The sequence below is a fragment of the Canis lupus genome, chromosome X, assembly GCF_048164855.1.
Source record: "Canis lupus baileyi chromosome X, mCanLup2.hap1, whole genome shotgun sequence".
NCBI lineage: Eukaryota > Metazoa > Chordata > Mammalia > Carnivora > Canidae > Canis > Canis lupus.
This window is the reverse complement of record NC_132876.1, coordinates 92,901,320-92,922,968: the sequence shown is the minus strand read 5'-3', so window position 1 is coordinate 92,922,968 and position 21,649 is coordinate 92,901,320. Positions and strand designations below refer to the sequence as shown.

The window sequence follows — 21,649 nt, the reverse complement described above, 5'->3', positions numbered from 1 at the left end:
TAACAAACATGCTTTCTTTGTAAGCGTTTGTTAATTATGGTTTTTTTAACAAGGAAAAATTGTTCCTTTTTTTCTTATGAATTTAAGAAATTTTGCTCAGTAAAAAAAAATTATCTGGTGAAAACTTCAGGGTGTTCTCAGTATAAGAAAGAATTTATTTACTAAACTTTTGAATGATGCTGGCATGATACAAAATGGGAACACTTATTTGGTAGCATCCTCTCTGCTATATTGTCGTTTGTCAAGTGTTGGGTGTAGTATTGTCTGCAGATACCAAGGAGTTGGTTTTTTCCCCCTCCTTAACAGCTTGCATTTGACATTTTAGAAGATGAAAGCATAAGATGGAAACATTTATGACCACAGGGCATCTTGCTAAGCACAGTTACCAAGAAGACTAAAAAGTGATGTGACATGTCATTGACCAAGCAAATGTAAATATGACTTGATCTTTATGGCATAAAAATTAAAATTATAATCTATCCTTAACTTTGTTCCTTGACTATAGGTCTGAGTATCCATTTTGTTAGCATAAATCCCAGAGAATTGTCTAAAACATCATAAAAGGGTAATTTTTAGAACTATATAGCAATTTCTTTTTTTTTAAGTTTTTATTTATTTATTCATGAGAGACACAGACAGGCAGAGACACAGGCAGAGGGAGAAGCAGGCTCCATACAGGGAGCCCCGTGTGGGACTTGATCCCGGGACTCCAGGATCATGCCCTGGGCTGAAGGCAGGTGCTAAACCGCTGAGCCACCCAGGGATCCCCCATATAGCAATTTCTAAAAATTCTATAACTTCTAGATTAATACATCCATAAAACCCAACACCTAGATCAAGATATTTCTAGTACCATGGAACACTCCCTCATATAACTCTCCCGAAAGATAGCACTATTCCTCACATCGATCATAAGACATCAAGTTTTTAAATTGCATATTTGGCTGTAACCATAAGCCAAAAGACTTAAGAATTTAAAAAAGGAAAAGAGTTATTTCAGAAAACTTCAAGGTAGACATTCTCAAGCTGCTCTTCCATCTCTTGGCTCTCCTTGAACCTACTCCTTCTAAGCCTTTTCTACATACATGAAGCTCTTTGAGGGCAAGAATTATGTTTAATCCTTTTAATTGCCTTCCCCCAAATACATCAAATACCTAAAAGTGAGGGCTTTTTTAAGCCTATGCATTGACCAAAATATCAGTAGTTTACTGTATTAATGCTTATGTTTCTGCTGTAATTCTTATCACCTATCATTTCCTTAAACTTCGTATAATATTTTGTTCTCAGGGATTTATTTTTTTTAGACTTCAAAATCCACTATAATCTGGTCCCACAGGCTTAGCTAACCTTATTTCCTTACATAGCTCAGGTAATAGATATTTATAAGGTACCTACTTTGTGTGAAACTAAGGTGATAAGAAAATAATGGTGCCTATAGACGTCATCCCTGGGGATTTTGCAATCAGGTTAAGACCGGGATAAGTTTATAAGCTAATTTAGTGTAACCCTAATTCCATTCCACCTCACAGATTCTTTTTGCCTAAAGTCCCATAGGTATTTATAATCAGGCATATTTATCATGCAGTCCTATATATCAGTCTATTTGTGGGAAGCTTGGAACCTCACCATCTGTGACCTTTCTTGTCAATCCCCCTTGCTTCAACATAGTCCAAGTCCGAAAACACTAGAACCTCATGAACATAGGCACTGGAATAGAACATCTATTGATGTCCAACTTCATAGCTCCTTTTCTTTACACACACACACACACACACACACACACACTCTACAGAATCTCCTCCACTGACAGGCTGCTTAGGGTTCAAAAAGCTCTTTTTATTCCAGTTGTTCCTAATTCATAAGTCTATGGCACTGGCCACTAATATACACTATAAAAATGAAGTTTGAAGAAAGAGCCATGGGATGTTAATAGTTCTGATTCTTTGTTTATATCATTTCCACATCATCTTCTTGCTATATTTTCAATACTCAGTCCCTTTGCATTTGTGGTTAATGATGAAACCGTTTTAATATGTTAAAAAATCATACCTAAAAATAAGCATATAGTTATGTCAATGAACACAGTATGGAGTAGGGAATTCCAAAAGCATGTTCTTCCACAAAAGCAGTAAATAAACTGGCAAAAACTATCGCCATCAACCTCGTCAGAACTCTAGAAATCAATTACCATTTACAGCAACCAGGAAAGAGAAAAAAAAGCCTTTAACAGCCTGGCCGTATCCCCTGCTTCCCTTCTCAGTGGCATCTTGGAAGACAATAGCCCACATTCTATGTATAGGATCCTAGTACAAGAAGGAGGAAAATGGAGCTTTTTATCAGAGAACTGAGGTTGATTGTTTAGTCCTGGATTTTGGCTTCCTGAAGTACCAGCTCTAAGACTTGCCTCTATTTTGTCTTACCCAAAACTCTCCCAAATTGGAGTCAACTACCGGGCGGGGGGGGGGGGGGGGGGGGTCAAAAACACTTAAAGTAAATGCATTAGCTGCTACCACCTGGACAAGGGGTAACATTTGGGATAAACAAACGAAAAGCTTGGGAAGAAAGGCTGGGGAATAAAGACAATAAGGACTACTTTCATATAGGGATCTAGATGACTAAACACACATAAACAGATCAGTGAATGCTCTAAAAAAAAATCTGAGAGGCTCTAAACCCTCAACTTTGACCTTCAGATTCTCTATAAGCAGAAAGTAAAGGTTATGTTAGAGTTGTATATTGCCTGGCTGAAAGTTGAAGGTTTTCCCCAATACACACAGCCCATCTACTAAATATAGGATACTTTGGGGGAGAGGAGACACCAGGTGTTTAACAGACTTTCTCAAGTCACTAGCTGACCACTACAGTAACACAAACAAGATGACAGTGGTCATATGTGACAACACAGACTTTACAAAATGAGTTAAAAACATCACTAAACCAACTAGAACAGGCAGAGAAACAAACCCAGAAGACAGGAAAATCCAATTTCCAGAGTTACCATTCTGTAATAGTAATTCATAGCCCCACGCACTGCTAAGGATAGTACCCAGCCCTGAACATCTAGGAAACCTGACCAGAGAACCTACGAAACCACAGAGCCTAGCCTATAGCCTTGCTTAGGAAGGAAATCAAGGCAGTAATCCAATCTCAGCTAGCGGCATCCCCAACCCACAGGCCAACCTCAGAGCTTGGGCACTGGCCTCACCCAAAAACAGATCCTGACAGCAAGCCTCACCTACCCAAGGATGTTACTAGCAGATATGTCCAGAAACCCAAACTAAGCTAACTAGTGAATTGTCTGTCAAAGTGAACCTAAGTCTGGAAGAGGAGAATACTTACTCACACATACAGACACCAACGTCAGGAATCAAGGATCATAAAAGTAAGATAAATAGGGCACCATCAAAGGGAACTTATAAAGCCCCAATAAATAACTAAAGAAATGGAGATCTATGATCTATCAAAGAATTGAGAATAATGCTTTTAAAGTTTAGTGAAAAATATACACAGCCAACTCAGTGAAATGAGGAAAAGAGAACATGAAAAGAGAAGCCCAAAGAAATAGGAACTATCAAAAACAAAATAAAAACAAATTCTACATCTAAAAAATACAATGAGTGAAACTAATAATCCAATAAAGACCTTCAAAACCAAACTCAACCAAGAAGAAAAACAATGACCTAGAAGTCAAGACATTTGAAATCATCAACTCATTAGAACAAAAATAAAGAATGAAGAAAGTCTATGGAACCTATGGAACACAATCACAAGAAACAGTATCTGCATTATGGGAATTCAAGAAGTAGAAGAGAAAGGAAGAGACAAGATATTTAAAGCAATAGTGGCTACAAACTTCCCAAACCTGGAGAGAGAAATAGACATACAGATCCATGAGGCCCAAAATACCCCCAAGTAGATTCAATATGAATAGGGCCACATGACGACAGATTATAATTGTCAAAAGTTGAAGACAAAGAATTTCGAAAGTGGCAAAGGAGACAAGTTACATACAAGGGACTCCTCCATAAGACTACAGGTGGATTTTTCAACAGAAACATCTTAGGTCAGAAAAAATGGGAGAATATATTCAAAACATGTGAAAGAAAAAAAAAAATTTTCAACTAAGTTATCTATACCCAAAGTTGTCCTTCAGAAATGAAGGAGAGATAAAGATTTTTCCAAATAAAAGCTGAGAGAGTTAGTTCATTAACATTAGACCTGCCTCACAAGAAATGTTAAAGAAAATCTTTTGCGTCAAAATAAAAGGATGATGATAAAGTCATAAAAACATAAGTAGGCAGCTTAAAACTTAATGCTTATGATAAATATACAACCAATGGTACACTATGTAATATGGTAATCATGATACATAATTCACTTAAAACTCTAGTATAGGTCCAAAATGGTGACATAAGGAGACCCTGAACTCACCTCCACAGAACACACCAAAGTCCACCTAATAATAGAATAATTCCTCCTGAAGAAAAAATGAGGGCTGACTGAACAGCTTCTGAACAACCAAAGAAAGAATGGCAAGAGAACAGCAAAAGAGATGGACCAGATGGACATATAACATATAAAGAACATTCCTGGAACATTGTTCACAACAGATCACATATTAGGCCAAAAACAAGCCTCAGCAAATTTAGGAATACTGAAATCACACCATACACCTTTCCTGATCACAACGGTATAAAACTAGAAATAAATCACAAGAAAAAGAAAACTGGAAAAACTCTCAAACACATGGAGGTGAATATGATACTAAACAACCAGTTTGGTACAACTAAAACAATCAATTTTTGTTGTTTTAGTACAACAACAAAACAATCAAATAAAAAATGAAAAATACATAGAGACAGTTGAAAATTAAAACACAATAGTCCAAAATTTTTGGAACACAGCAAGAGCAGTTATAAGAATGAAGTATGTAGCAATACAGCCCTACCTCAAAAAATAAGAAAAGCTGAAACAATCTAACCTTATACCTAAAGGAACTAGAAAAACAAGAACAAACCAAGCCCAAGGTAAATAGAAGAAAAAAATAATAAAGATGACAGAGAAACAAAGAAGGAAAGAGAAAAGAAAGAAAAGAAAAGAAAGAAAAGAAAAGAAAAGAAAAGAAAAGAAAAGATCCAAGAAACCAAAAGCTGGTTCTTTGAAAAGACACACAAAGTTGGCACCCCTGGCCAGACTCATTAGGAAAAAAAGAAAAAGGACCCAAATCAAAAAAATCAGAAATGAGAGCAATAACAACTGACACCACAGAAATTGATAACAGAATACTACAAAAAATTATATGCCAACAAATTGTACACCTAGTGGTGCCTGGGTGGCTCAGTCAATTGAATGCCTGACTCTCGATTTCAGCTCAGGTCATGATCTCCAGGTCCTGGGATTGAGCCCTGTGGGCTCTGCACACAGCAGGGAGATTGCTTGAGGATTCTCACTCTCCCTCTCCCCCTCTCCACACTCACACTCTTGCTCTCTCTCTCAAAAAAGCCAAACCAAAACAAAACACCAACCCTGGACAACCTAGAAGAAATAGATACATTCCTAGAAACAGAGTCTTCCAAAATTGAACCAGGAACAAATAGAAAATCTCAACAAACTGATTACAAGTATCAAAATTGAATTGGTAATCAAAAACTACTGAAAAATAAAAGCCCAGGACCAGATGGATTCCCAGGTGAATTGTAAAAGACATTTATAGAAGAGTTAATACAAATTCTATTCAAACTATTACAGAATGTAGAAGAGGAACAAAAACTTCCAAATTCATTCTATGATGCAAGCATTACCCTGATACCAAAACTAGACAAAGACATAAAAAAAAAAAAAAAAAGGAAGAAAACTACGGGCCAATATCTCCAATGAACATAGATTTAAAAATCTTCAACAAGATAGTAGCAAACCACATACAACAATACATTTAAAAGACCTACTGCCACAATCAGGTGGGGTTTATTCTAGGGATGCAAGGATGGTTCCACATTGACCCATCAATGTCATACACCACATCAACAAAATGAAGAATAAAAATCATATGATCATCTCAATAGATGCAGAAAAAGTATTTGACAAAGTACAACATCTATTCATTATGAAAATTTTAAACAAAGTGAGTTTAGAGGAAATATACCTCAACATAATAAAAACCATATAAGAAAAACCCATAGCTAGCATAATACTCAATGATAAAAAACAGATAATTTTCTTTCCAAGATCAGGAACAAGACAAAATGTCCACTCTTGCCACTTTTACTTAACATAGTTAAGTTCTAGGGATCCCTGGGTGGCGCAGCGGTTTGGCGCCTGCCTTTGGCCCAGGGCGCGATCCTGGAGACCCGGGATCGAATCCCACGTCGGGCTCCCGGTGCATGGAGCCTGCTTCCCCCTCTGCCTATGTCTCTGCCTCTCTCTCTCTGTGTGTGACTATCATAAATAAATAAAAATTTAAAAAAAAAAAAAAACATAGTTAAGTTCTAGCCACAGCAATCGGACAAGAAAACTAAGAGCCGTATTGGCAAATAAATAACAAACAAACAAATAAATAGAAGTTAAACTGTCACTATTTGCAGACAACATGATTCTATACCTAGAAATCCAAAAAAACCCACCAAAAACCTAGAAGTAATAAATTCAGTAAAGTGGGCAGCCCGGGTGGCTCAGCGGTTGAGTGACTGCCTTTGACCCAGGGCCTGATCCTGGAGACCCGGGATCGAGTCCCACGTCAGGCTCTCTGCATGGGGCCTGTTCCTCCCTCTGCCTGTGTCTCTGCCTCTCTCTGCCTCTCTCTGTCTCTGTGTCTCTCATGAATAAATAAATAAAATCTTTAAAAAAATAAATAAATAAATAAATAAATTCAGTAAAGTCACAGGATATAAAATTAATACCCACAATCAGTAGCTTTTCTATACACTAATAACAGTGAAATTTAAAAATATAACACAATTTACAGATGCATAAAAAATATCTAGGAACAAACTTAACCAAAGAAGTTAAAGGCCTCATTCAAAAAACTACAAAATGCTGAAGAAAGAAATTGAAAATGACTCAAACAAATGGAAACATAGCTCATGCTCATGGATTGGAAGAATTTATATTCTTAACATCTTCATATTAAAAAAATGTTCAGGCCCGGGCGCCAGAAGTGGTTGGTACTGCTCGGCTGCACTGGAAGTTGTGCGCGCCCGACAGCTCCGCGGGCGCGGTGTGGTGGTTACTGAGCTGTGAGTCTGGCGGGTGTGCGCCGAGTCCTGACTCGGCCTCTGCGTGCCACGCCCCCCCCCCCCCCCGCCTCTCTCCAGACTTCGCACCCCTGACGCTGCGCGGGTGCTGAGCCCGCCTGGCCGGGACGATGGTGAAGTATTTCCTGGGCCAGAGCATGCTCTGGAGTTCCTGGGACCAAGTGTTCACTACCTTCTGGCAGTGATACCCAAATCCCTATAGCAAACGTGTCTTGACGGAAGACATTGTGCACCGGGAGGTGAACCCTGACCAGAAACTCCTGTCCCGGCGTCTCCTGACCAAGACCATCAGGATGCCTCGCTGGGCTGCGTGACTATTTCCTGCCAATGTTGCTCACTCAGGGTACATCCTGGAGGATTCTACTGTGGACCACAGAACCAGACCATGACCACCTTCACCTGGAACATCAACTGATGGCTGATGGTGGTGGAGGAACGATGTGTTTACTGTGTGAATTCTGCTAACAGTGGCTGGACCGAAATCTGCCAGGAAGCCTGGGTCTCCTCTAGGTTATTTGGTGTCTCCAGAGCTGTCCAGAAATTTGGTCTTGCCTGGTTCAAAAGCAACGTGACCAAGACAATGAAGGGCTTTGAACATATCTTGGCCAAGCTGCAAGGTGAGGCCCCTTCCAAAACCTTTGTTGAGACAGCCAAGGAAGCCAAGGAGAAGGCAAAGGAGATGGCACTGGCAGCTACAGAGAAGGCCAAGGACCTTGCCAGCAAGGCCACCACCAAGCAGCAACACCAACAGCAGCAACAGCAGCACTTTGTATAGCTAGCCCGGGCCCTGGTGTGGTAGGACACCTGACCACCCAGCCCAATGCTCTCTGCCTTTTTCCCCTTGTACTTTATTATTAAAAGTCAACTTCCAGCCCTTTCTACTGTCTGAGTGGTGGGTTGGGAGCGGGTGTCCTGTTTGGCCTTCATGGTGTAGCAGGCACACTGTCCCCCTGAGCCGGGCCGGCCTGTTCCCACGTCAAGCAGCCAAGAGCAGGCATAGAGTGGTGGCCTCCTCAGGGTCACAGACTACATGCAGGTGTGGGGATGACAAATGCTAAACTATAAGCTCCGTGAGGGCAGGGCCCTTGGTCATGTTCTCTGCTATGTCCCAAGTACCTGGAACATTATCTAGCACATAACAGGCACTCAGTATTTTTTGGATTAAAAAAAAAATGTTCATATTATCCAAAGCAATCTACAGATTCAGTATAATCACTATCAAATGCAACAGCATTTTTCACAAAACTAGAATACTACTAAAATTTGTATAAATCCACAAAAGACCCTTAAAAACCAATGTAATACTGAGAAAGAACAACAAAGCTGGAGGTATTACAATCCCAGATTCGATAATTCAAGTTCTATTACAAAGCTGTACTAAGCACAGCAATATGGTATTGGCACAAAAGTAGACACATAGAGGGACACCTGGGTGGCTCAGCGGTTTAGTGCCTGCCTTCAACCCAGGTGTGATCCTCAAGTCCAAGGATCGAGTCCCACGTCGGGCTCCCTGCATGGAGCCTGCTTCTGCCTCTGCCTATGTCTCTGCCTCTTTTTCTGTGTGTCTCTCATGAATAAATAAACAAAATCTTTTTTAAAAAAAAGTAGACACATAGATCAATGGAACAGTAATAGAGACCACAGTAAAGAAAAAAAAAAAAAACATGGTTATCTGATCAATTAATCTATGTCAAAGAAGGCAAAATTACACAAAAGGAAAAAAACAGTCTTTTCAATAAACAGTGCAGGGAAACTGGACAGATTCATGTAAAAGAATGAAACTGGACCACTTTCAAACACCATACACAAAAATAAACTCAAAATGGATTAAAGAAAAAAAAAGAGAAAAAAAATGGATTAAAGACCTAAATGTGAAATCTGAAACCATAAAAATCCTTGAACAGTAAGTTGTCTGACAGCAGCCTTAGCAAGATCTTTATGGATATGTCTCCTACAGCAAGGGAAACAAATGCAAAAATAAAATATTAAGACTATATCCAAAAAAGCTTCTGCATAGGAAAGGAAACCAAATTAACAAAGCAAAAAGGCAACCTAATGTACTAAATGGAAGAAGATATTTACTAAAACTATATCTGATAAGGGGTCAATATCCAAAATATGTTAAGAATTTGTACAATTCAACACCAAGAAAACAAGCAATCCAATTAAAAAATGAACAGAACACCTGAATAGACACTTTTCCAAAGACAACATAGAAATGACCAATAGGCACATGAAAAGATGCCCAACATCACTAATTAGGGAAGTGCGAATAAAAATCACAATGAAGTATCATGTTACTCCAGTTACAATGGCTAAATCAGAGATGCCTGAGTGGCTCAGTGGTTGAGCGTCTGCCTTCAGCTCTGGGTGTGATCCCAGAGTCCTGGGATCGAGTCCCGCATCAGGCACCCTGCAGAGAGCCTGCTACTCCCTCTGCCTGTGTCTCTGGCTATCTCTGTGTGTCTCTCATGAATAAATAAATAAAATCTTTTTTAAAAATGGCTAAAATCAAAATGACAAGTGTTGACTACGATGCAGGTAAGGGAATCCTCGTGCACTGTTAGTGGGAATGTAAATTGGTGAAGCCACTGAGGAAAACAGTATAGAAATTCCTCAAAAATTTTAAAAACTACCATGTGATCCAATAAATCCACTATTGGTTATTTGCCACCCAAGAAACTAAAACAGTAATTCAAAAGAAATATATGCACTCCTGTGCTTATTGCAGCTATATAATAGGAAAGTTATGGAAGCAACCTAAGCACCCACCAATAGATGAGTCGTTAAGGAAAATGTGATATATATACAATAGATTATGTAATCATAAAAAGGATGAGATCATGTCATTTGCGATAACATGGATGGGCCTAGAAGGTATTATCCTAAGTGAAATGTCAGACTGAGAAAGATAAATGCCATATAATTCTACTCATAAGTGGAACAAAAAAATAAATGAGTAAACAAACAAAAAGCAGAATCAGACCTATAATTACAGAAAACAAACTGACAGTGTCCAGGGGAAGGAGTGGAGTTTAGGCAAAATGGGTGAAGGGGAGAGGAAGATACATGCTTCCAGTTATGAAATGAACAAGTCATGGGAATAAAAGCACAGCATAAGGAATATAGTAAATGATATTTTAAGAGTGATACAATGGGACAGACAGCGACATTTGTGGTGAACATAATGTATATACTTGTCAAATTACTATGGTGTATACCTGAAATTAACATTGTGTCATCTATACAATAAATAAATGTTATAGTGCCTATTTTTGTGAGGTTTTATTTATTTATTTAGAGTGTCCAAGTAAGCAGAGGGAAGGACAGAAAAAGGGAGCAGGGAGAGAGAGAGAATTTCAAGTAGGCTCCATGCTTAGGACAGAGCCTGACACAGGGCTCCGTCTCATGACCTGAGATCATGACCTGAGCTGAAATCAAGAGTCAGATGCTTAACTGACTAAGCCTCCCAGAGACCCCTGTAGTGCCTATTCTTTTTTGTCCCCCCCTCATTAAACGTTTGTTTTAGTGGGTCTCAAAATTCTGTGACATATTTTTGGTCGTTTCCATTAAAAAAGTACTGATTTTAAAAACTAGTAACATGGAGGAGGGGGCAAGACGGCAGAAGAGTAGGGTCCCCAAGTCACCTGTCCCCACCAACTTACCTAGATAACTTTCAAATCATCCTGAAAACCTACGAATTCGGCCCGAGATTTAAAGAGAGAACAGCCGGAATGCTACAGTGAGAAGAGTTCGAGCTTCTATCAAGGTAGGAAGATGGAAAAAAAAAACAAAGAAATAAAAAGCATCCAAGGAGGAGGGGCCCCGCGAGGAATGGGCTAAGGCTGCGGGCAAGTGCCCCCAGGACAGGAAAGCCCCGACCCGGAGAAGCAGGAGCTGCACCAATCTTCCCAGACGGCAAGGCGGAAAGGTGCTCGCAGGGGATTGGAGCCGGATCCCAGGAGGGGCGGGGATGGCCTCAGGCTCTCAGGGGCACTAACAGAGCACCCGGGCCCCGGAGAGAGCCCGCCACAACCCCCGGCCGAGCTCCCTAAAGGGCTGCAGCACGCACCGCTGGACCCGGGAGCAGCTAGGAGGGGCTCGGGCAGAGGCTCCGTGAGGAGGGGGCTGTGCGGCCGGGGAGTGCGATTCCAGAGTCACAGGCCCGGAGCCCAGGGTGCTGGGGGACACAGCCCAGGACCCGGCGCTCTCCCCGGGACAGGCAGAAGCCAGGAGGGCACAGGGCAGCCAAGACGCCTCTGCCACTGGGCAGCCCCAAGCTGTGCAGATTGGCGGCCCCGCCCCTGGAGCATCCAGGCCCCTGAGGACTGGGAGCTGCAGGAGTTACTGCTGGAGCTGACTCGAGGGCTGGAGAGCTGGCCGCCGCCACTGTTGTTATTCCTGGGGGCCTCACAGGATAAACAACCCCCACTGAACTTCACAGTGGCCTCACCGGATAAACAGGAAAAACAACTCCCACTGAGCCATGCACCAGGCAGAGGGCTAAGCAGCTTCCCCAAGTGCTGACAACTGAGAATCAGCACAGCAGGCCCCTCCCCCAGAAGACCAGCTAGACGGACAGGGGAAAAGCAAGTGATTGACCAAGCAGCACTGGAAAGTTCCAGGGGAAGTCGAGGGATTTACAGTATATAGAATCAGAGGATACTCCCAATTGTTTTTTATTTTCTGTTTGCTTCCCCCCCCCCCTTTTTTTCTCTTCTTTTTTCTTGTCTTTTTTCTCTTCTCTCTTTTTCTCCTTTTCCCAGTACAACTTGTTTTTGGCCACTCACTGAGCAAAATGACTAGAAGGAAAAACTCACCTCAAAAGAAAGAATCAGAAACAGTCCTCTCCCACAGAATTAGAGAATTTGGATTACAATTCGATGTCAGAAAGCCAATTCAGAAGCACAATTATAAAGCTACTGGTGGCTCTAGAAAAAAGCATAAAGGATTCAAGAGACTTCATGACTGCAGAATTTAGATCTAATCAGGCAGAAATTAAAAATCAATTAAATGAGATGCAATCCAAACTGGAGGTCCTAACGACAAGAGTACACAAGGTAGAAGAAAGAGTGAGTGACATAGAAGACAAGTTGATGGCAAGGAGGGAAGTTGAGGAAGAAAGAGAAAAACAATTAAAAGATCATGAGGATAGGTTAAGGGAAATAAATGACAGCCTCAGAAGGAAAAATCTACGTTTAATTGAGGTTTCTGAGGGCACCGAGAGGAGCAGAAAGCATATTTGAACAAATCATAGCTGAAAACTTCCCTAACTTGGGGAAGGAAACAGGCATTCAGATCCAGGAGAAAGAGAGATCCCCCACTAAAATAAATAAAAACCGTTCAACACCTCGACATTTAATAGTGAAACTTGCAAATTCCAAAGATAAAGAGAAGATCCTTAAAGCAGCAAGAGACAAGAAATCTCTAACTTTTACGGGGAGAAATAGTAGATTAACAGCAGACCTCTCCACAAAGACCTGGCAGGCCAGAAAGGGCTGGCAGGATATATTCAGGGTCCTAAATGAGAAGAGCCTGCAGCCAAGAATACTTTATCCAGCAAGGCTCTCATTCAGAATAGAAGGAGAGATAAAGAACTTCCAAGATAGGCAGAAACTGAAAGAATATGTGACCACCAAGCCAGCTCTGCAAGAAATACTAAGGAGGACTCTGTAATAGAAAGAGGAAGTCCAAGGGAACAATCCAGAAAAAACAGGGACTGAATAGGTATCATGATGACACTAAATTCATATCTTTCAATAGTAACTCTGAACATGAATGGGCTTAATGATCCCATCAAAAGATGCAGGGTTTCAGACTGGACAAAAAGCAGACCCATCTATTTGCTGTTTACAAGAGACTCATTTTAGACATAAGGACACCTACAGCCTGAAAATAAAAGGTTGGAGAACCATTTACCATTCAAATGATCCTCAAAAGAAAGCAGGGGTAGCCATCCTCATATCAGATAAAGTTTATCCCAAAGACTGTAGTAAGAGATGAAGAGGGACACTATATCATACTTAAAGGATCTATCCAACAAGAGGACCTAACAATCATCAATATTTATGCCCCGAATGTGGGAGCGGCCAAGTATATCATTCAATTAATAACCAAAGTTAAGATATACTTAGATAATTATACACTTATACTTGGTGACTTGAATGTAGCGCTTTCTATAATCAACATATCTTCTAAGCACACCATCATAAAAGAAACAAGAGTTTTAAATGATACACTGGACCAGATGGAATTCACAGATATTTACAAAACTTTACATCCAAACACAACTGAATACACATTCTTCTCAAGTGCACATGCAACTTTCTCCAGAATAGACCACATACTGGGTCACAAATCAGGTCTTAACTGATACCAAAAGATTGGGATCGTCCCCTACATATTTTCAGACCATAATGCTTTGAAATTAGAACTAAATCACAAGAAGTTTGGAAGGATTTCAAACACATGGAGGTTAAGGACCATCCTGCTAAAAGATGAAAGGGTCAAACCAGGAAATTGGAGAAGAATTTTAAAAATTCATGTAAACTAATGAGAATGAAGATACAACCGTTCAAAATCTTTGGGATGCAGCAAAAGCAGTCTGGAGGGGGAAATACATCACAGTACAAGCATCCCTCAAAAAACTGGAAAGAACTCAAATACAAAAGCTAACCTTTCACCTAAAGGAGCTGGAGAAAAAATAAAAAGTAGATCTTACACCCAGCAGAAGAGAGTTAATAAAGATTTGAGCAGAACTCAATGAAATAGAGACTAGAAGAACTGTGGAACAGATTAACAAAACCAGGAGTTGGTTCCTTGAAAGATTTAATAAGATAGATAAACCATTAGCCAGCCTTATTAAAAACAAAAGAGAAAAGACTCAAATTAATAAAATCATGAATGAGAAAGGAGAGATCACCACCAACGCCAAGGAAATACAAACGATTTTAAAAACATATTATGAGCAGCTATACACCAATAAATTAGGCAATCTAGAAGAAATGGACGCATTTCTGGAAAACCACAAACTACCAAAACTGGAACAGGAAGAAATAGAAAACCTGGACAGGCCGATAACCAGGGAGGTAATTGAAGCAGTCCTCAAAAACCTCCCAAAACACAAAAGTCCAGGGCCACATGGCTTCCCTGGGGAATTCTATCAAACGTTTAAAGAAGAAACCATATATATTCTACTAAAGCTGTTCGGAAAGATAGAAAGAGATGGAATACTTCCAAACTTGTTCTATGAGGCCAGCATCACCTTAATTCCAAAACCAGACAAAGACCCCACCAAAAAGGAGAATTATAGACCAATATCCCTGATGAACAGGATATGAGTGGGAAGTATAAGAGAGGGAGACAGAACATGAGAGACTCCTAACTCTGGGAAATGAACAAGGGATGGTGGAAAGGGAGGTGGGCAGGGGGTGGGGGTGACTGGGTGATGGGCACTGAGGGGGGCACTTGATGGGATGAGCACTGGGTGTTATGCTATATGTTGGCAAATTGAACTCCAATAAAGAGAAATTTAAAAATAAATAAATTTAAAAAATAAAATAAAAAAACAAAACCCAAAAACATAGGAAAGAAAACAAAATTACTAGGATTCATACAAATAGTCTAAGTAATATTAGCTTCTACAATTTGAAAATATGATTTAACAGTGCATGTTATGCTGTTTTGTTAACATCCAAATATTTGAAACCAGGAAGCCTTTGTATAGAGCTTCATATGGTTATGAATCAAAAAAAGATAGTTCTTCAGGAGAAGTCCATCTTTCAGAAAAGTAACACATTTTTTTAAAAGAACACATTTTTAACAAAAGCCTAATGAAACAGGAAAATGAATTGAAATGGACAGATCAATGATAATGTAGATATAAATATAGATGTTGATTGACCTTCCTTAAAATTAATGTAAGTTTTATTGGAGTTTGATTTGCCAACATATAGTATGCAAAGTGCATCCTGTAGAAAGTCACCTGTGTAGCTTAAATTATAGCGTTAAAAAAAAACTAATAACTTAAAACTGCCACACACACACACACAAAAAAAAACAAATGGTCCACAAAACATTCTCCTTTCCTTCTGAAGGTTTTACGATGCATTGTTATCATTAACCAGTCTTTTACTATTAAACTTAAATGGCCAATTGACACAAACAGTTCTGAGACTGTTCTTCCACCACTGATTAAGACTGGGGCGGCAGGTATGGGGGATAATATTCAGTTAGCCTTCTGAGCTTTCTGGGGAGACTTGGTGACTTTGCCAGCTCCAGCTGCCTTCTTGTCCACTGCTTTGATGACACTCACAGCAACCGTCTGTCTCATGCCATGTACAGCAAAACGGCCCAGAGGAGGATAGTCAGAGAAGCTCTCAACACACATAGGTTTGCCAGGAACCATATCAACAATGGCAGCATCCCCAGATTTCAAGAACTTGGGACCATCTTCCAGCTTTCTTCCAGAATGACGATCTCTCTTCTCCTTCAGCTCAGCAAACTTGCAAGCAATGTGAGCTGTGTGACAATCCAGCACAGGTGCATATCCAGCACTGATTTGGCCTGGATGGTTCAGGATAATCACCTGAGCCGCCAAGCCAGCTGCTTCCATTGGTGGGTCATTTTTGCTGTCACCAGCCACGTTGCCACGACGAACATCTTTGACAGATACTTCTTGACATTGAAGCCCACATTGTTCCCAGGAAGAGCCTCACTCAACAGACTTTACTTCAGTTGTAACATTGACTGGAGCAAAGGTGACCACCATGCCAGGCTTGAGAACACCAGTCTCCACTCGACCCACTGGGACAGTACCAATACCACCAATTTTGTAGATGTCCTGGAGAGGCAGATGCAAGGGCATATCAGTTGGATGAGTTGGTGGCAGAATGCAAGCCAGAGCTTCAAGCAGTGTGGTCCCGCTGGCTTTCCCATCTTTACGGGTGACTTTCCATCCCTTGAACCAAGGCATGTTAGCACTTGGCTCCAGCATGTTGTCACCATTCTAACCAGAAATTGGCCCAAATGCTACTGTGTCGGGGTTGTAGCCAATTTTCTTAATGTAGGTGCTGACTTCCTTAACGATTCCCTCGAATCTCTTCTGGCTGTAGGGTGGTTCAGTGGAATCCATTTTGTTAACACCAACAATTAGTTGTTTTACACCCAGTGTGTAAGCCAGAAGGGCATGCTCATGGGTCTGCCCATTCTTGGAGATACCTGCTTCAAATTCACCAACACCAGCAGCAACAATCAGGACAGTCAGCCTGAGATGTGCCTGTAATCATGTTTTTGATAAAGTCTCTGTGTCCTGCGGCATCAGTGATGGTCACATAATACTTGCTGGTCTCGAATTTCCACAGGGAGGTATCAATGGTGATCCCACGTTCACGTTCAGCTTTCAGTTTATCCAAGACCCAGGCATACCTGAAGGAGCCTTTTCCCATCTCAGCAGCCTCCTTCTCAAATTTTCCGATAGTTCTTTTGTCGATCCCACCACATTTGTAGATCAGATGGCCAGTAGTGGTAGACTTGCCCGAATCTACATGTCCAATGACGACGATGTTGATGTGAGTCTTTTCCTTTCCCATTTTGGTTTAGGTTTAGCGGTGGTTTTCACGACAGCTGTGTTCTGGCGGCAAACCCATTGTGAAAAAGCTGTAGTGCCTATTCTTAAGGAGCTTATAAGCCCTGCCCCAAACAATTTGAATAGGTTTATGAAGGTATTAAAACTATTTGTAATCTAAAAAATCAACAACAAAAACCTCTAGCTTAAGAGTTATAAACCAAATATAAAAGTAACCATAACTACCATAATCTGTTATTAGTTACCTAATATAAAATTAAGCAAACTATAATATCAATAACGTAAAATGTGAGGGAAAACAAATAAAAATGTAAATAAGAATTCAAGTGAAGTTACCAGAATTCAAGTGAAGTTACCAGTTATAATGTTAAGATGCTTTGTTTAAGCCTCATGATAAACGCATAGTACACAGAAGAGCATTATTTTTTTAAGTTAAAACATACTGATACTGGGCAGCCTGGGTAGCTCAGCGGTTTAGCGCTACCTTTCCCAAGGAATGAACCTGGAGACCCGGGATCGAGTCCCACATCAGGCTCCGGGCATGGAGCCTGCTTCTCCCTCTGCCTGTGTCGATGCCGCGCTCTCTCTCTCTCATTAATAAATAAATACATCTTTAAAAAAAAAAAACACATACTGATACCTAAAGAAATCAAACATGAGCAAAAAGGCAACAGGGTAAGAAACAAGGAACAGTGATGCCTGGATGGCTCAGTGGTTGAGCGTCTGCGTTTGGCTCAGCACATGATCCTGAGATCCAGAATCGAGTCCCACATCAGGCTCCTTGTGGGGAGCCTGCTTCTCCCTCTTCCTGTGTGTGTCTGCCTCTCTCTGTGTCTCTCATGAATAAATAAATAAAATCTTTTAAAAAAAGGAATAATTGATCTACAAAAGACAAAACAATTAACAAAATGATAATAAGTCCTTACAATAAAAATTTAAAAAACAGTTTACATTTCCATATTATTTAGCCATAAAAAAGAATGAAATCTTGCCATTTGCAATGACATGGATAGAACTAGAGAGTATTTCACTAACTGAAGAAAGTCACAGAAAGACACATACCATATGACTTCATTCATATGCAAAATTTTAGAAACAAACAGATGAACACAGGGGAAATTAAAAAGAAATGCAAACCAAAAACACAGACTCTTAACTATAGAGAACAATCTGAGGATTGCTAGAGGGGAGGGGAACAAGAAGATGGGTTAAATGCATAATGAGTAGTAAGGAAGGCACTTGTGTGAGCACTGGGTGTTGTATCTAAGTGCTGAATCACTATATTCTACACCTGAAACTAATATTACACTGTATGTAAACTAACTAGAATTTTAAAAACTTTAAAAAGGAAAAAAAAATGGCAAAATGCTTTAAATTTACAATCAAAAGAGAATGGCTGAATTGATTAAAAATAAAATCAACAATATGCTGCCTATAAGTGCTACATTAGCTTTAAAGACACATAGAGAGTGAAGGGATTAAAAAAAAAAAAAAACTATTTCCACGAATTAGTAACACCAAAAAAGCAGGTATAGCTACTTTTATCAGACAAAGTAGACATTAAATGAAGATGGAAAAAAGACACAACGTCATTATATAATGATAAAGAGGTCAACCCATCAGGAAGACAAAAGGGTTGTAAATATTTGTGCACCTAACACTGGAGCACCTAAATATATAAAAGAAAAATTAACAGAGCTAAAAGAAGATATAAATACCAATAGAATAGGTTGGGGACTTTAATACTCTTTCTCAACAATGGGTAGACTATGCAATCAATAAGGAAATAACTAATTTGAACACTACAGAACAAATGGACCTAACAGAAATATATATACACCATTCTATCTGAAAACAGGAGAGTACACCTTCTTCCAAATTCCACATAAAACATTTTCTAGGATAGGTTATATGATAGGCCACAAAACAAGTATTAGAAAATTGAGTAAGTTGAAATGATACCAAGTATCTTATCTGATCACAATTATATGAAAGAAAAATCAATAACATGAAGAAAACTGGAAAACGCATGAATACATAGAAATTAACAATATTCTGGATGACCAATGGATCAAAGAATAAGTTAGAGGGGAAACAAAAAAGTATCTTGAGACTAATAAAAATGGAAACACAATATATCAAAACTGATTGCTGTGAACTTCCCTTTTTAAAACTGCTCTCAGTGCAACCAATAAATGGCTACCTCAAGGAACTAGAAAATTCTCAAACAACTTGACACCTCAAGGAATTAGAAAAAGAACAAAGCATAAGATTAGTAGAGGGAAGGAAATAAAGATCAGGGTAGAAATAAACAGAATAAAAAGGCAATAGAGAAGGACAATGAAACTAAGAACTGGTTCTCTGAATAAACAAAATTGACAAACCCTGGGATACACTCACTAAGAAAAAAAGAGAGAGGGCTCAAATAAAATCAGAAATGAAAGAGGCGGCAATACAACTGATAACTCAGAAATGCAAAGGAAAAGAGATTATAAAAATTTACACACCAACAAATTGGACAACCTAGAAAAGGTGGATAAGTTCAACAAAATATACTTTTCAAGACTGCATCATGAAGAAATAGAAAATATGAATAGTAAGGAGATTGAATTAGTGATAAAAGAAAGAAATCTCCAAATTAAAAAAAAAAAATCCTGGACCAGATTGGTTCACTGGTGAATTCTACCAAACATTTAAAGAAGGGTTAATACCTTTCCTTCCAAAACCCAGAAGATGACAGGACACTTAAAATTTATGTCACAAGGTTAGCATTACCTTGATACTAAAACCAGACAAAAACATGACAAAAAAAGAAAATTACATGCCAGTATCTCTGACGGACATAGATGCAAAAATCCTCACCAAAATATAAGCAAACTGAGTTCAACAAAACACTAAAAGGATCATTTACAATGATCAAGTGTTATTTATTCCAGGGATGCAGAATGGCTCAACATCCACAAATCAATCAATGTGATATGCCATATTAACAAAACAAAGAATTTAAAAAAAAAAGAATAAAAGTCATATGACTGTCACACTAGATGCAGAAAAGCATCTGAGAATATTTAACAACCATTTATGGAAAAAAACCACCTCTCAACACACATGAGTATAGAGGGCATGTATTTGACAAGCCCATACCTAACAACACACCCAGTGGTGAAAAGTGGGAAGTTTTTCCTCTAAGATTAGGAATAAGACAAGGAGGCCCACTCTCACCACTTTTATTCAACGTACTATTCAATGTCCAAACTACAGCAATCAAGAAAAAAAGAAAAAGTCATCCAAATTGGAAGGAAGAACTCAAGCTTGCATTATTTTCAGATGACATGATACTATATATAGAAATTCTAACTACTCCACCAAAATATTACTGGAATAAATTACTGAAGGTACAGAATACAAAATTAACATACAAAAATCTGTCGTGTTTCTACACACTGAGCCAGGCCAGGGGCGTGCTCACCCAGCTCTAAGCGGAGCTGCGTGTGCCCTTATCAAAACCGTCTAGAAGCCTGTGACCCGGGGGCTCCCCAGCTCCCCGACACCCCCACCCCTCGCTAGCCTGACACACACTTTCAGGGGCCCACGTTTTTACACTCACATCCACTTTGGCCTTTTTTTTTTTTTTTTTTGGTGCCTCCTGGTGGGGTTTTAGTGCACTTCTCGGGGACCCCTGGGGAAGAGGAGGGTGGAGGAGGGGAAGCAAAAAAAAAAAAAAAAAAAAAGCAGCAGACAGATAAATTAATAAAAAATCCCTTTCACAATTGCATCAAAAAAGAATACTTACAAATAAATATAATCAAGGAGGTAAAATACCTATACTCTGAAAATTTTAAGGCATTAATGAAAGAAACTGAAGGTACCACAAACAAATGGCAAGATATACCATGTCCATCAATTGGAAGAATTAACATTGTTAAAATGTCCATACTACACAAAGAAATCTACAGATTCAATGCAATCCCTATCAAAATACTAATAGCATTTTACTCAGAATCAGAATGAATAATATTAAAATTTGTTTGGAACCACAAGACTTTTTTTTTGGGGGGGTAGTTTCCCCCTTCTTTAATGAGTCTAGCTAGAAGATTATCACTTTACCACAAAAGACTTTGAATAACCAAGGACATCTTGAGAAAAAACAGAGATGGAGGTATCACACTCCCAGATATCACACTATACTGCAAGGCTATAGTAATCAAAACAGTATGGTACTGGCACAAAAATAGTCATACAGATCAAAAAAAAAAAAAATAGTCATACAGATCAATGGAAAAGATTAGAGATTCCAGAAATAACCCCATGCTAATATGGTCAATTAATCTCCAACAAAGTGGGAAAGAATATACTATGGGGAAAAGACAGTCTTGTAAATAAATTGTGTTGGAAAAGCTGGACAATTACTGCAAAATAAAACTGAATCACTTTCTTATATCGTACATAAATATTAATTCAAAACAGACTAAGGGCAGCCCACGTGGCTCAGTGGCTTAGTGCCGCCTTTGGCCCAGGGCCTGATCCTGGAGACCTGGGATTGAGTCCCATGTGAGGCTCCCTGCATAGAGCCTGCTTCTCCCTCTGCCTGTGTCTCTGCCTTTATCTCTCTCTCTCTCTCTGTCTCTCATGAATAAATAAATTCTTTAAAAAAAAAAAAAGACTAAAGACCTAAATGTAAAACCTGAAAGCATAAAACTTCTAGATTGCCTAATTTATTGGTGTATAGCTGCTCATAATGTTTTTAAAACCGTTTGTTTTTCCTTAGTATTGGTTGTGATGTCTCCTTTTTCTTTCGTGATTTTATTAATTA

General features: G+C 39.3%; 1 pseudogene; it reads left to right on the top strand.

Moving 5' to 3' along the window:
• The first annotated feature begins 7,345 nt into the window (after nucleotides 1–7,345).
• LOC140628102 (PRELI domain-containing protein 1, mitochondrial pseudogene) lies at nucleotides 7,346–10,509 on the top strand (annotated as a pseudogene).
• The last annotated feature ends 11,140 nt before the right edge of the window (nucleotides 10,510–21,649 follow it).